This window comes from Castor canadensis, chromosome 10, assembly GCF_047511655.1.
Source record: "Castor canadensis chromosome 10, mCasCan1.hap1v2, whole genome shotgun sequence".
Taxonomy (NCBI): domain Eukaryota; kingdom Metazoa; phylum Chordata; class Mammalia; order Rodentia; family Castoridae; genus Castor; species Castor canadensis.
In genome coordinates this window covers 26,187,113-26,204,518 of record NC_133395.1, presented here as the reverse complement: position 1 = coordinate 26,204,518, position 17,406 = coordinate 26,187,113, and positions in this window count along the sequence as shown.

Genomic DNA, 17,406 nt, shown 5'->3' with positions numbered 1-17,406 from the left:
TTTTATTATGCAAGATATGTTGAACCAAGTTTCTGTTATGATTGATGTCAGGTAGCTAGTTCTATTTTTTGATAAAATGAACAGTAAATTAAACATAATGAATGACTAAACAATTGAAGAATCAACATACTCAAGGATAGTATGAGAGCTAATATCTGAGTTATTTTACAAAAGTCACTGTGTATAATTAAATTAATGACATAATATATTTATTACAAAAGTAAAACCATTGTTAAATAGAAAGGAGCATTATATTTTGGAGTATCTGGTATGTGCACTATTCTACACATGCAATTTATATTCACTGTCTTATTTAAATTTGAAACAATCTTTAGAACTAAAAGCCACAGAGAGGTGTCTAAAATTGAGGTCTGAACCACACTTCCATGATAATTCAACTAAAGCATACTAGAGATCAGCTTCATACAAAGGTGTGTTGGAGCCAAAGTCCATCCTCTACATTTCATATATGATAAGTAACATCCAAAAGAATATTCAAAGACAATAACTTAGAAACATCAGACTTACATTGTTGGGAGGAAGGAGGGAAAATATCAAGTTACTTTGCAGTTACAAAATGAAGTCTCTCATGTCCAAGTACAGGTCCATGTCATTGATTCTTAAACCATCAGAGAAATGACCCAAGCAATGTATGCACATGTGAACAAATCAATAATATAAAAAAGTAATTTGTCAGCATGCATGATTAAGTTCAACTTGTCTTTTCTCAAGAAATCATGTCTATGAATAGTTATAAATTGGGGATTGTTCTTACTGTTTTATGTGGGAATTGGACTGTAGCTGTCAGTGCATATTTCATTAACATTCAAGAATATATAAATGTCCTTTCCAAGTTGATTCTCAGGAGTGGGAGGAGAAAGAACTAGTGACACATTTGATCTTACTGACACTGATGAATTACCTATATTACAACCCAGTAGTGAATATGCTAAATTTTCCAAATAGTTCTCAGATATTATTAAAATCCTTAATATATTGATTCAATCTACAATATTCTATACACTATAGAAATAAAGAGTAACTTCCATTTCATTGTCATCTATCTTCAAAGGGTCAAATAAAAGTGTGACTATCATCCAGATTATTGTAACCTACTTGCTTTGGAAGACAAAAGTATAACACTTATTTTGTATTTTCTTATTTTAGACACAGTTACAATACCCAAATGCAGGATGAAGTAGACTGCAAACGTTATGGAGGATCTATAAACGCTTGCTCTCATTTGGGGCTATTTTTGTATAAATAATGCACGGTAGCAGCAAGTATTTGCAAGGTATACATTCACATCTGCATAGAAACTCATAAGTTTATACAGGTGTTAAGTAGTTTCATTTGATAGGCAACATACAAAGCAGAAAAACAGATAATTTTGTTATGCTAATGATTTTGAGGCTGCATATTTCTGCTATTTTTCATGTACTCAAATGCAAACCATAATATTGCACCAGTGTTGTGTATTAAACTCTTCAGTACATTTGTGTTCACTTCTCACTATAGGTCTATTGTCCTCTCTCTTTTTATGCTATCATACATAATTCATGTACACATTTACACATAAAACCAAGCTTGAAGAGGTAACACTTGTTTTAAAGAGGAGTGACCAGACTGCTTTAGTTGATTTTTTCAGCCTGAGACTTAGTTAATAATGAGAATTTTATGGTCATAATGTAATTGTATATTATAAAATAAATAAAGGCCATTCAGTGATTATATTTGCATCCATATTTTTATAAAGAAAAACAGTAATAATTTCAAATTTTTGGCATTTAAAGTATGTATATGCTTGGTGGTGTTAATTTTATATTTCTAAATTTCTAGTATATTAGCTATATTTTCTTAAGGTATTTACTATTTATTTGATGATCCTGGCCTCTATATTATTGCTTTCTTGTTATATCTTTCAAGAAAAAAAATTTACATGAAAATAGCTTGGCATATGAAAGTTAGACCATCTTCTCAAAAAAATAATTTTAGAAAAATAAAGCTAAATATTAGTTCTGAGTGTTCTCATGAAGTCTGATACTCCTTTACTCATGACTTAATATTTATTTTTCATTTATAGAATATATGTCTTGATATACAGAAATCATTTACTATAGGTCTGTATACATGTAATTATCTGCATATTCACCTATAGATAAACAGATAGAAGTAAGAGGTAGATTAATCAATTGCAATGCCTCTCATAGAGTTCAAAGACACATTAGAAGCATTACTAAATAAAACCAAAAAGAGTAACTTGTTTATCACTCATACTTGGATAGATATAAATATTCAGAAGTGTTAGTATCTTTCAGTTATCACTTACATAGATTTTGTGAATATTAAAATACTGTAGAAATTCTTGGCTGAGTATTATGTTTAGCTTATATAATAAATTTATCTCTAATAAAATCTCCCATATTTTGCTTCCTGGGTAATTTCTTTTTAGCTGCATTCCTCTAAAATTTCAAATAGCAGACAACGTAGTCAAATCCATTGGAATTTCTGTATAAGTGTCATGCAAATTTTGATTCTGATGGGTTTTTTTGGCAAACATTGACACAGCAAAGTCAGGTTGTATTATGTAGTAAACAATTTTGACTTCCCTCACATGTTTTTTTTCTAATACCATTCCTCTGTACAATTACTACTACAATTTGTCTCTACTTACACTTCCCATACACTGGCATGGGTGTGAAATATATTTGTTTCTAAATGAGTATCATCTATCTCAAATAAATTTATTTGGAAGATAACAGTTTCCAATTAATCAATATGTTAGTAATATGATTAGGAGAAACACATTTTTGCATGTCTTTAAGTGTTAGTAAACATGTGCAGGTGTTTGGCTAATCCAAGAGATCAGAGACACCTCATTTATCTTGGGTTCTTTTGTTCCTTTCAATTTTCTTCATTTTGATTTGTGTTTAATTCCTTTTGTGATTTGTCTCAAAATTAGGTTGGATATATGTTTTCATACTGAAGTCCTGTAGAATCAGCTATATTCTCAGGAATGAGATTTGAAAAAGTAAAAATCTGTTATTTTTCAAGAGAATTTAAAATTCTGGAAAAATCACTTATCATAATAAATTGTCCCCAGAGGAGATTCTTTTTCTGTCTTTTCCTTTCCTACTTTGAGCAGTAGCTACATGATTTAGCAATGATTTTCAAATTTTTAGACATAGTGTTACTTGTTTTGGTTTATTTTCCCTTGTTCTCTTGAATATGCTGCTGCTTTCTAATGTATGCAAGAGATATAGCTGATTATATTTTAAATTTAGAACACAAAACGGAATCATAGCATTTCAAAATCTTTCGAGGAGGAAAGTATTATGTTTCTTGTATAGTTATTTTCTATGTTCCTTTTCTTGGTATTGCGTCAATTTTATAGGCAAGGATGTTTTCCACATTTGAAAGTCCATCTCTATTGGTAGATATTTAGATAAAAAATTTATTTCCTTAGTCATTCATGTACAAATATGAAATTCTATATAAAATTAATTCAACTAGTTTATAAAATATATTTGATATTAAAGTGGAGTGAAGAATAACATAGACATAAGCTCTTCTATGTCTTTTCTCTTTAATAGTACCTCTAAGTACTTCTCAGCTTTAAGTAGGGCTTAAATCAAATCAGTGTTATGAACCCTTTGGAGAAATGTTTATTTCTATTTTTATTTGAAGAAGACATATAATCACTTGGTGTACTGGGCACCCATTTTGTTGCAAGCACAGAGTTAGGCACTGTTGACCCAGAAATGAATAATCCATATAAACTCGTTCCTCCTGGAAGATCAGAGGGTGTTATCTTCTAGGACATAAATGTATTCATTATCACCTTTTTTCCAAAATATGCGGCATAGTAGAAATACATCTTGTACTAATATGTTAAGTAGCACTAATTAAAGTTAAAAAACAGTAAACAAAAGTGTGAGATTGGGAAGAGTGCCAGCTCATTGTCTTTCCTTATCATTATTATATTTAAACAAGGTAATTGAGGAGAAGAGTACAAATATATCCCAAAGTATGAAAAACTGTACAATTCACCTTTAACCATTAATAACCATTTTTGTAACTTTCTCAGATTGATTGAAAACGTAATAATAAAGCACAAAAAAGGAAGCAAACTTTTCTTGGCATTTTTAAGCCTAACTTTCCTTTTTGACAGAAAATGCTAATGGCATTTGCAATTTAGTATTAAGTGGTATCAGTACAAATAGAAGTCTTATTCCAGTTCTCCCTGAAACCCATGCATCTCCTAATACTGAAGTTATTCCATCTTTATTTAAAAATCATAAATTGCACCATTTTCATCAGCAACATATTGCTCTGAAGCAGTTTTCACAGCAGTCTTTTTACCACATATCAATCAACATGATTAGTCCTGTCAAATCCTCAAAAGTAAGAAATAAAAGAGCAAAAATAAGACCAATTTGCCAGGTACAACTTTTCAGATCAGATGACTTGAAATTTCTGTGTTAGTGATCATTGTAGCCCACGGAATATTTAGGGAAAAGTAGAGTTGGAGCTAAATTTATCAAAAATCTTTAAAGAAAAATCTCCTTTGATTTTCCTGAATAATTTTTCTTTTTCTGCAGAAATAAAGTAGATGGTGATGAGCTTCTGAACTTCAATTTCTAGTTATGTCGACAATGCATGAAAGATTACACTTAAAAACAATTTATAAAGACTTACACTCAGACTTGCACTTTTTTCTGTGTTCACTCTCATTAAACATAACTACTTTGCAATTTACTTAAAATGAGATCATTTTCTAGCTTTCAAAGATAATAAATGATTTGTATAGATGAAGTAATATTCTTATGGCTGATTTAGATTATTTTAAATTTCTGTCAATCTTCTTCATAAGTGCTATATGCTTAATACTACAGAAGTAACAGTATAGTGATTTGCAATTTTGACTAGATTTTATTTTTAGTAGGAAGCTAAAAATAATGTAATACTATATGATCAGTCTCATGTATAACTGTGGGGAACAAGAGGACTCTTCCTATAGAGAAATCCAGTGTCTGTATTTCCTCTTCAGCACAATGTGAATGGCTCTCCTATTCAAAACTTTACAAATTAAAATCTTCACATTGGTTTGCCTTTATTTTTCTGTATTTCTATGTATGGATTGGGTGTAGAAATTCTATCATTATCTATCTCTCTATATCCATCAGTTCATCTCTCATCTCTCCAGACTGTGAAAAAGGATATCTGTTTTTGATGAAGAGGAATACATATCATAATAACATCCTCTCCTGAGGAGATTGGAGTAAACATTTTAAAAAGTATATATAAGGCAGTAACAATATATTGAATTGGGATGGTCAATATGGTACAAAACACTTATTCCTTCTACAACTGTCCATCTTGCTGCCACTTCTATAAATGTAGATGTCTAGTAGGCTCTGAATAATCTCAGACTCTTAATGATTATCTCATCCTCCTCCCCATTCCAGGAAGCCCAGACTAAATTAATTAGAATGTAGTATTTTCACAGTGAAAGCAATGTGTGCAATTTAAGCCAATAAGAGTTAACCACTGATTTCTTGGAAATTCACTTTGAATATGTAGGTAATAATCATAATTTTCTGTTGAGTAAAACTGCTATTACTCCCTCTAGCAATCATTCTAAATCTATTATGACAGGAAAAAGTGACCAAGTGGAACTGTGAAAATGCATAAATTATGATACAACTGTGCCCCTGTATCAATATAACCTGAATTCCATGACTGCTATAGCTTTCCTGTTAGTGATAAAATATATATTAGTATTGTTAAATGCAATTTGGATTTTCTAATACATACAGCTGAAAGAATATTAATACATTATCTCTTGATTGTTGAACTCTTCTGAGTTCAATAACAGATTCATCCTTTCGACACTGATTAAATATCTATCACAAAAAGTTATATTCAACTCCTAATAAAGTAGCTTAACAAAGATGCGTATTTCTCTTCTGCATAAACATAGTGAATAAATATATTTTCCATCTGGGAGCCACTGCCTCATGCCTATAATCCTAGCGCTACTCAGGAGGCAGAGATCAGGTGAGTTATTGTTTAAAAGTAGCCCTGGCAATACTTTGCAACACTCTGTATCAAAAGAACACTTCACGCTCACACACAAAAAAGGGGTCTGGTGGAGTGGCGCAAGGTGTAGTCCCTGAGTTCAAGCCTCAGAATCACCAAAAAAAAAGAAGAAAAAATTTTTCCAATGTTAGTTATTGGTTTGGTTCTAGGAACTTGCCTAGGTTTCCTGTTCAGAAATTTGTTATACAGATAATTTGTTCCCAATGTAATATTCCAAAATGGAGAAAAAAGTGCCACGGAAAAAGTGTCATATGTGAAGTGAAAATGTGTGTGCCAGCATCCTTCCTGGAAACTGCCAGATGTGATGAATTCATATAGCCAGCTACAAGTGCTCCCTTGTAGAGCACTCATGTGATCCGAATTGATGTGCACAATTCTGAAAAAACTAAAATATAGAGATTTATGACAACTAATCTCTGCTGCTACCAATATGTGTCTATATTATGCTAGGTACTAAACATTAAAATGGATAATTTACATCAATGTGAAAAAACATATTACCAGTAAGGCAAACATGTCATCTGCTGGCCAATACAAATGAAATTTAGTATAGAAGAAGGCATCTATTTACAGTTACACTTGGGGATGGGGTGGAGAGCAGTGATAAGAGCACCTGCCTAGCACACACACGGCCCTCCCCAGCACTGCCATAATAGATAAATAGATAGATAAAAACAATCCTGGGAAAATCAACAGACACTGACCAAAGGCATTATTAATGTATAGCTAAATAATTGCATTAAAATGTAATACCCTTAAGGTATTTTCCTTCTGAAATAAACCATGCTGTATTTGTAATGTAATACTTTTATATCAACTGTAAAATTCTTGTATCTTAAAATTTAAAAATGAGAACAAAATGCACTTTATAATATCTTATGTCTCTATGCTCAATTGTATATGATTTTAAATATATGTGTGCATGTGTGTGTGTATGTGTTGTTTGCTGGGTGAGGGTACATTGTGGCATTTACAAAACTCCTAAAAATATATCAAATATATCATAATTGAATTCTCTCCTTCCACCACTCTCTTTTATTCATCCCCCCATTCCTAGAAAAGTTTCAACAGGTATCATTTTTCTATTTACATATGTGTGTACACCATTTTTGCACCATGTTCACTCTCCCATGCCCTTTCCCCACCTCCTCTTCCCTTCCCACAGACAGGACCCATTCTGCCCTCCTATTGTTTTATATTTTAGAGTTCCTATTTCTCTCTCTCCTTTGGTGATACTGGGGTGTGAACCCAGACCTTTATGCTTGAGTGCTCTACTGCTTGAGCCATGCCTCCAATTCCCATTTCTCTTTTGATTATTTCTTTTTGAACTTTTGCCTCTTAATTAAGATGTGTGATAAATGTAGCTGGCAAACTCCCGTTGTGCTACAATACATATAACAATAGTTTTTTTTTTTTGTTTTAGGCAAAGTATTTTTAAGGAATCACTAAGTCATTCAAATAAAATTGTTCCCAAGCAGTCTACTTTGAGCGTGCTAGAACTGTATGTAGAATAAAATGCAAACAAGGATTTGACTAAATAAAATGCCTGGATTTTGGATTATAGTGTTTTAGGTAGCAATTTCAGATTACTTAAAAATGAAGTTTTGTTATTTTACATGAAATTTTTAATATTTATTGTGGAGAATTCAGATTAAGGGAATCTGTGCATGTAGAATAGAAAAGTGTGTCCTGTTGCTATGCATTGGGTGAATTTGATCATCTATAGGGCAAAATGAATTGTAGACAAATTGTTAATTCCTCTATCATTAACTTTTGGTAATTTGGCAAGCATATTGTCATTGTGTTTGCCATGATTCATTTAGAGAAACAAAACTCCAAGTTAAAACAGACTGAATTCTTACACTGATAGTGAAGGTCTAAAGGATGAAAAGAAAGATGGCAGAAACTGACAAAATAAAATGGAAAAAGATATGATACCAAGAATTCAAAATTGCTAAGACCTCTGGGCTGGATGCCACACGCCTGCTTCAGCTATTGCACAGTACAAGAGGCTGCAAGTGTCCTGAACAACTAATCAGGTGTCGTTTTGATTAACCCTGAAGCAATCAAAAGGGTGTTCAAGTCCAATAGCACCTCAATGCTATCGATTAGCATTATTCTCACTAAAAAAGCCACCCATCAAGACATGTGAGAAATGTAGCTTATTAATTTCTAACATCTTAAGAAAAAAGGACATATGGCCTAGCATATACATGGAAGATAAGAATGAGTGTAACAACTCAAGATTGAAAGGACAAACACTATAATAAACATTGAGGATTTATCCTTTTGGCACTTGGATAAGTCTATGAATTTTTCTCCTTACCCTCATAATTGCTTTGTAAGTTCTTCTGCTTGGAAATTTAATAATAACTTGGAGGGTTACCTTTTGTTACTGAATTCAGTTTAGTTTTGCTTTAATTAGTTAGTATTAATCACATGGGTCTCAACAGGCATGTGAAGCATAGTGTACAATTATAGTGAAATTTCACATAATTTTCGGGAAAGTTAACATGATCCAATAAATTCAGCTGTGATATGTAATGAAATTATTTTCTGCATGTGGGGTTGGTTTCATTGGTATGAATACATATTCACATGTGGATGATTCTTGAAAACATTAGTTAAGTGAAAAAAAACAGACACTAAAGCCACCTGCTGTATCAATCTATTCATAAGAAATATCTGAAATTGGAGCATTCATAGACACATAAGAGAGAGGCTGTTACAAGAGCCAGCAGAGGGGTAGACGGTAACTGACTACTGCATGTGTGATTTTATTTGGGTGATGGAGACTGAAATTTTGCATAATTTTCTGGAAGGTTGACATGACCCAATAAATTCTGTTGTGTTTTGTAATGAAATTGTTTCCTCATATAGGATTATTCTCATTGCTATTGATATATTATTACTTTCATTTAATAACTCATCTAATATATATGTGTATATCTGGATCTCTAAGTACATCTATATATGCATATACATGTACATATATATGTATATATGATATATTCTCTCTCTACACAAACACAGTCAATTGATCTTTGACAATGGAGTAAAGGTAAATTCAATGGAGAAAAATAGGATTTTTATTTTTTCTAATATATGTCTAAATATGTATGCATATTTAAATTGCATCAATTTGTATATATTGTAGTAGAATGACTTAGTGCTGTGGTGCTTAAAAAATCACAAATATCTAACATGCAAGAAAGTTCATTTCTTGCTGCTCCTAGATGTGCTGTAGGCTCAGGCATTGGTCTAAACAATACCATCAGCCCTTCTTGTTGCAAATCAGCCATCTAAACTGCTCCGATTTCAGTACTCTGCTTCCTCAAAACAGTCTTCTACATTTTGAAGCCAGACATGATTTGAGCAGAAATAGTCAGGCAAGCTCTCCTAAGACCACACTTGGAGATGATTCATTATTTCTGGTCACAACTCATAATGTCACTTAATTTAAGGGGTTTGGGAAAATGGGGAATTTCTAAGTCATTAACACATTGTTTTCCAAGAGAAGCTACAGAAAGGAGGGCAGGAATGAAGGAAATAAACACACATCTTCTTGGGAAGAGACTACCTTAGGTAGCTTAGTTAGGAAAGATCTTCATTAGTATGCAACATTTGAGCTCAGACACAAAGAGGATGTACTGTTTCTGAAATCATATTTATTATTGATTTTGGCTCAGACTCAAGGTACATACTAAGTTATTGATTTTTTTCAGTAGGGATGCAAATAATTTCTGTTCAAAAGAAAAGAAAAACGAAGGTTATGGTTTTATGGCTTTTTTACATAAATTATTTTGAATGTACTATTTTTCATTATTTGAGTACTTACAAGTTCTAATATATTCTTTCCACACATATATAGTCAGCTGATTTTTGGTGATAGAACAGTGGCAATTTGATGGAGAAAAATATTTTTTCTAATAAATGGAAGGTGGAAAACTGGCCCTCAATATGTAAGAAAACCAAAAAGAATCTAGACACAGAATTCATGCCTTTAACAAAAAATTCAAAACAGATTACAGACCTACTTAATATAAAAAAATGGTCTTTAAACTGAAGAAACCACCCACAGAGTGGGAGAAAATATTTGTCAGCTACACATCAGAGAAAGGATTGATAACCAGAATATATAGGGAACCTAAAAAATTAAATTCTCCCCAAATTAATGAACCAATAAAGAAATGGGTAAGTGAACTAAACAGAACTTTCTCAAAAGAAGAAATTCAAATGGCCAAAAAACACTTGAAAAAATGCTCACCATCCCTAGCAATAAAGGAAATGCAAATTAAAACCACACTAAGATTCCACCTCACCCCTGTTAAAATAGCCATCATTAGCAACACCACCAACAGCAGGTGTTGGTGAGGATGTGGGGAAAAAGGAACCCTCTTACACTGCTGGTGGGAATGTAAACTAGTACAACCACTCTGGAAAAAAATTTGGAGGCTACTTAAAAATCTACACAATGATCTACCATATGATCCACCAATACCAGTCTTGGGAATATATCCAAAAGACTGTGACACAGGTTACTCCAGAGGTACCTGCACACCCATGTTTATTGCAGTACTATTCACAATAGCCAAGTTATAGAAACAGCCAAGATGCCCCACCACTGATGAATGGATTAAGAAAATGTGGTATTTATATACAATGGAATTTTATGCATCCATGAAGAAGAATGAAATGTTATCATTCACAGGTAAATGGATGGAATTGGAGAACATCATTGTGAGTGAGGTTAGCCTAGCCCAAAAGACCAAAAATCGTATGTTCTCTCTCATATGTGGACATTAAATCAAGGCCAAACACAACAAGGGGAATGGACTTTGATCACATGATGAAGCAAGAGCACACAAGGGAGGTATGAGGATAGGTAAGAAACCCAAAAAACTAGATAGCATTTGTTGCCCTCAATGCAGAGAAACTAAAGCAGATACTTCAAAGCAACTGAGGCCAATAGGAGAAGGTGACCAGGAACTAGAAAAAAGGTTAGTTCAAGAAGAATTAACTTAAAAGGTAGCACACATGTACAAGAATGCAACGCAAGCCAACTCTCTGTATAGCTATCCTTATCTCAACTAGAAAAAACCCTTGACCTTCCTATTATTGCTTATACTCTCTCTTCAACAAAATTGGAGATAAGGGCAGAATAGTTTCTATCTGGTAGCAAGGGGTAAGGGGGAGTAAGGGAGGGAGGGGCAGAAAGGGAGAGGGTGGGTGGAATGGGGGAGAAATGACCCAAGCATTGTATGCAAATATGAATACAATAAAAATTAAAAAAAACCAAAAAATAGTATTCTGAAATTCCTATAACATAATATAGGGGAAAATTTGATGTCCTTCCCTTCAGCAATGATTTCTCATATGCAACACAAAAACACACATGAAAGGAAAAATATATTTCATTTAAATTAAAAGCATCTTCTCTGCAAATGGCACTATAAAGAGAATGAAAAGAAAATATAGATACTGAGAAAATCTATTTGTAAATAATCTATTGAATAACAGATGGTATCCAACCTATAAAGAGAAAACATAAAGATAAATAGGAAGAAAATAAATAAGGAAGAAATAAGAAAATAAATAACAAGAAAAAAACTACTGAATAAAATGGGCCAAATATCTATACAAAGTCCTCATCAAACAAGATATATAGATGACAAATAGTCATATGAAAAATTTTCCATGTCAAATATCTTTGGACAATAGAAAATTATAAGAACAATAGGGAATCAACAGGGAATTATATTCAAACATTTATGATAGTAAAGATTGGCAAGGATTGAAGCAATTGAAACTTTTATGTTGTCTAGTGAGAAAGCAACATCCACTTTGGAAAACACTTTGGTAAATTCTTAGAAAAGTAAAAATACCATGAAATCTTGCTGTCACTCTACGTGGTATATACCCTAATTATTTGGTTGAGAATTTATGTCCACAATAAAACATATTTCATGTGAATGTTTACTTCAGCTTTTCTCTTATGGTTTTCAACAAATGAATGACTAAACAAATGTGTCACATTCATACAATGAAATGTTACTCTGTGCTAAAAAAAAAATAAGCTCGCTAGCCACAAAAAGATGTGAAGAAATCTTCAGGAAAATACATCAAATGTGAAAAGGCTACACATTACATGATTCCAATAAAATGGCATACTGAAAAGGACAAAAGTATGGAGATGGTACAAACAAAAGGGGTTGAGTGGGTTGATGTAGGGAAGGGATAAATAGGCAGAATTCAGAAGACTTTTAGTTGCAAATATATTCTGTATGATTCTATAATGATGGATACATTTCATTGTGGTTAAGTATCATAGATAATTCAAACAACAAGTAAAGCCTAACATAAACTATAAACTTTAATATGCAATAATGTATCTATATTGGCTATAAAACAACAACAAATGTATGACATTACTGCAAAATGCTAATAATAATGGAAAATGGAGGGAAGATGAGTAGGTATATGGTAATTTTATACTTTATATTCTATTTTTCTGTAACCTAAAACTGTTCCAAAAGAGTCTAATTGATTTATTGCATTAATTTTACCACAGTATAGATGCTTTCATTACTATATTTTCAAATTTTTGTGTTATATTGACACATGAATTTACAAATGTTGAAGATTATTGTTTATCAAGTTTGTCATTGATAATATACAGGGAAAAGTTTAGTAGAAGTTAGAAGTGATTTTAATGACCTAGGGCTTGTATTATCAGACATTTGGTGCTGAATAAAGCTATAACTGAAACAACGTGGTGCTGATCAGAGATTCAACAAAAAAAATCAGAGAAATATTACAGTTTATATTGGTTCTCAATAATTTCTTTTCAGAGTGACATACACATTTCATTTAACATAACCGAAAGAGTTAGTACTACTAGAATTATAGAATAGAACAACGTATTCTTCAATCAAACAAGTTAGATGCTTATCTTCCCCATTAAGTAAAAATAAATATTACCAGATTATTATAAATAGTAAATAAAAATGAAAAAAATAAAGACCAAATGGAAGTCTAAGTCAGAATACTGTATAATTACAGATGTTTATCTCCTCGTCTATCCAAAAGTGTTAGCAAATGCAAGGAAAAAATAAAGAACATTACCAGTGATTATACTGAGATTAGATACCCTTGAAATAGTTGAAATGAACTTGGAGAATTAGAAGAAAATTACTCAGAGTTGAGGAAACATAGCGTTGCATATATTTAAAGGACCTGCCTAGTACTACAGGAAAAATATGACAGGCTTTGAAAGAGTAAGAAAAATTGCCTACAAATGGACTTAAAGGAGAGTAATATCAACCTTAATATTATCAAAATTGGATTATACATGTAATATTTTCAAAAATGTTTTTGGGAAATTATTTGATGATTTAACATTATATATCCATACAAAAAGAATTAAAATTGGAAAAAATAAAAATAAACCTTTGGAGAATGTAAGGACTTAAAAATGTTTCTTCTATAGCTATTTCCTGAAAAACTTACCTTAGAATACAATAGATGTGACAAAAATACTAAAATAGATTCATCAATATAATAATGTTCAAATAGGAATTTTACTTATCAAGTCAAACAAATAACAAAAATATATATGTAAATAGTTTTCAGAGGCCAATTTGTAAAATAATTAACTAGCGTCTCATAATAATAGTTAATATTAATGGTCTGTTTATACTCCCTCTCATTGTGTCTTGGTACATGATATGTTATTAAACTTTCATAATTATGTAAAATCTCTACTACTTTACCCTTATTTTATATTGAGTAAACTGAGACTTTGGTTGGTTAATTTGGAGAGCTGGAATACAATACCAATATCACTAATTGATAATACACCTTTAGTAACTGCAAATTCCATTCCCACACTTTAACCAAACATAAATTAAAATATTCAGTGAATGATGCTTTCTTTCCTTAATGTAAATATCATTTTCTTGTGATATTCCCTAAACAATAGTGTAAAACAACTCTTTAGATAGCACTTATGTGACATGAAGTATTAAAAGTAATTAGATTATTTTAAAAGTTCAGGATAGAGTGCATAGGTTACATGGAAATCTATTGCCATTTCAGACCAAGGACTTGGGAATCAGTGGATTTAGGTATACATGAAAGCTTATGAAATCAACCCCCCAAAAGATACTGTTGGTATACTGTAAGATATAATAAAATTGTGCTTTTCTTAGAGTGAGAAAGACTTAAATCAATATAGTATCAAGTAATATGGATGACATCATGTCCATGCTATCATAGGAGGAGGTGCTGTTGATGACAGCAATGATTCCAGATTTGTAAAAATAATTTAATCAAATAAAGAAGGATACTAAAAAGTCAATGAGTTAGTCCATAATATTTTGTATTGTATATCATCTCATCCATTAACACATAGTATAGTTGACAAATGTACCAAACAGGACAGAGTAGAAATCTCAAAAACATGAAGATTTATGCAGAAATAAGACAAAACTAATTTATGTAACTAAAATACATTACACTTATTAAGTGCTTAATAGATTCCACATGCTAGTAGTTTTCTGAGGAAGTGAAAAGGACACTTTGTTCCCAATCTGAGAATAAATTTGTGAATTCACTTCATGTACTATTGCCCCTACCTTTCTGTCCTTCGGTTTCTGGTGAATCGCTCAAACATTTTATACATTTCTACTTCTCCTTCCCATCTCATCTTGTTACTATCAACTCACTCTTTTCCTTCAGCTGGTATTCAAAGTTGTGGAGATTTACTGTTCAGTTTGGATGTAGTATGCATTACAGTGAAGGAAATTTGTTCCACTTAAACCCACTTAATCCACTACAAGAGTACACTTGGGTTTGCAGATAGCCATTTACTAATTAAGTGTATCATATCTATAAATGATTACTTCATAATTCATTAAGCCATTCACTGAAATTAGACAAGGTTGCTGGGGAATAGAGGGATTTCAAATGATAGTTTCTAATTAAAGAGTTACATTTATATTAATGTACCTTACAATTTTCTTAATGGATTCACCTAATATAATTTCTACTATAACACATGATATTAACACACGATATATTTTCAACCTTATCAGGCATTTGAATGTTTCTTATATATTAAAGCAAAATTAATATATTTGTGTAAATTCTACTTATACATTATAACAAAAATGAGAGATTCTATTTTGAGTCACATTGTTTTTTAAATGACAAATTATATCCTAGGAATATTGAATAAGTATGATTATGTTCAAACTGGGAATAAGATATATTAGGAGTTGTTTTAAAAAAAAATTTTAAATTTCCCATCTTTAGCTCTATTCATATCTGAGTTTTCATTATGGTCTTTAATAAAGTTATTTTGGTTTTTGATAACACAGATCAGCTCAAGGAAGGAGAAAATTCATATGCAATGAGTACAAGTTTCAGGTAAGCTAAATACAGAGGAAAAATATGTTCATCCTCAAAGCAAAACAAAGCACAAGCATAAAATTATTTACGTGAATAAACAAACATGTACACACACATACAAACAGCGCCCCCCCCCACACACACATGCATGCGCAGAAGAAGTTAAATTCAAGGCAAAATACATTTTCAAACTTATTAACCTAGGACATAAAACCATATTAGAAATATGACTTTCCATTGTTTTGAAACAGATGTGGAAGCCACATAAACCCTAGTAGGGGAAGCTAGTTTCCTGCAACACACTGCCTGAACAAAGAAGGGTGTTGGTGCATCTCTAAAAGGCAATAAGTGCTAATACTCTGGTTTTTCAGGCATGGGACTTTAACTGACATTTTGGAGAATCAACATACTCTTGTTAAGTAAATATATAGAAGTCTTGAACCAAACTCTATGGCAAGATGGCCTCATATTCCTCTAGAGTGAAAGATCAGTTAGTGCCCTAAGGACTATGAAAAGATTATTTCTATATCCAGTTTTGTCAATAAATCCCTTTCTTCCTACATCATCACAACATGAAATTTAGCCATGAAAAATGTAATGTCTCTGTTGGTTAAAACCAACAGTTAAAAAATAGAATAGATCACAGGCAAAGGTAGCTATGATTTACCAAAAAATTTGTACAGCTCAGATATACATGATTCTAGTTTAATATTCAGTAGTTCACTATGCATGTAAAATATTTCATAATTGATTCATAATTTAACCTTTAATAAAGGAATTTAGTATTCAGATGAAGGTTATTTATTAAATCCTTATCATTCTAGCACTACAATTTAAATACAATTATTAAAAATGAGCATACTGCAAAGCTTAAATAACATGAGATGTTTAAATATATACTATGAGAAACTAAATATAATAACCATCTTCAAGTATTTGATGGCTTCCAGGTAAAAGAAATCAGATTTATTTCATGTGTACAGTATCAGAAAAATTTTAGAATTTTCTAGATTTTTCTAAATTTTAGAAAAATTTCAATCCAAGAGGAGAGTCATTACAATTAGAACAATCCATTAATAGGTACAGATTGCATTATAGTCAAAGGAAAAGCACAATATTGTTCAAATAAAGTTTAAATGTATGTCTGGATGATTTTTGTAGAAGGAATCAAATATAGTTAAATCACAAAATCATGCCCAAATCCAGCCAATAGAAAAGGTTATTAAATAAATTCGGGGGCTCTAAAAGTCTTTAACATTGTTGCCCAAAAGAAGTGCCTTCAATAAGACCCAGGTGATCACCATATTGGACGAATTTGTAAATGCCTTGCAATATTAAATTTTTCAAGGAGATAGGAATTCATTTATGCTTATAATTCTTCCCTCTCAAATTACAGTTCCCTGCTATTTCTTAAAATTTTCTAATCCTCACCCCTCTCTAAACCTAGATATTTAGATAACTAGGTTTGGAGTGGGTCCTTCTACCAATGTTTTTTATTTCTTTCCCTGCATCCACTGCTGAAAGTGGCTGAAGTGGTCTAACTTCACGATAATAGGTGTAAATGGCAATTTCACTGTGTGGATTATATGGTTTCCAGCATTTTTCATTTACTGGTACATTAAATAAACTGAATTATATTGCTAATACTAAGAATAAAAGGAGATCTAAAATAATTCACCTGGCAGATGAAATTAAGACATAATCAAGTAACTGTAAGATAGTGTGAATATGGTAGAAGAGGGAAATTGAATTTGAAAGATGAAGGTGCAAGTGCAAAATCTAACCCTGAAGAGTCTGCCTTGAAGTTGGGGTGTGGATTAGAAGAATGGTAAAGTATTAGGAGAGATTGGTGGACTGAAATCAGTTTGGGAATCATCTCTAAATGCTAAAGCA